This window comes from Pseudorasbora parva, chromosome 6 (genome assembly GCF_024679245.1).
Source record: "Pseudorasbora parva isolate DD20220531a chromosome 6, ASM2467924v1, whole genome shotgun sequence".
Taxonomy (NCBI): domain Eukaryota; kingdom Metazoa; phylum Chordata; class Actinopteri; order Cypriniformes; family Gobionidae; genus Pseudorasbora; species Pseudorasbora parva.
Window position 1 is genome coordinate 41,859,368 of NC_090177.1, and position 855 is coordinate 41,860,222.

Sequence of the window (855 nt, forward strand, 5' to 3'; positions counted from 1 at the left end):
CATGTAATGAAAAAAGAAGTAATAATAGAGTTGGCAACATTTTCATAATGTATGTAATATTTATATCGATGTGTAATTTTTCCCCTATTTATTTGTTGTGTCTCCAAAATGCCTGATAAACATGATTTAAGTCCTGGCGTCCACTACAGTGGGCATTTATGAAATCAATACCCTTTTTTTTAACAAAACACAATATTTTGATTAGAAACTCCATAACATTTCCCTGAGATGTTGATTTATAACAAACTATTTGAAAATTAATCCGATTTAAATTATAATTACAAAATATTATCATATTTTGATAAAAGTGCTCAACATTAATGTCAGCCATTTTAAAGACCAAGAAGTTGTTGTTGTCCTGATGAACATTTGGTATTTGTACAAATGTATATGTATAGATGTATATAATTTGATATATGATATGATATGATATGATATGATATGATATGATATTATATTAATATGATATTATTTTGTATATATATTTTTTGGTTATTATGATAACATGTAATACAAAATGACAACAATAGTACATGCCAGGAAGCAGGAAAATAATATACCTTTTAAAAAGGTTCATAGTTTTTATCAATGTAAAGTACTTTGAGTGCCTAGAAAAGCGCTATATAAATGTAATGAATTATTATATTATTATTATAGTTTGTATAGCTTTGGAAGAGTCAGAAATCAAACATACGCCTACAATTTTAACTCTTCCAGAAAAAGGTTAAAGAAAGGCTTACACTAACAAAATGTACATTTGTGTATACAATATTTGGCTAAGATAATATGATATAGTAGTGTAATAGCAATGGGGACATCTGCTGGCCAGTGTCGTGAGTTGACCTCTCCGTGACT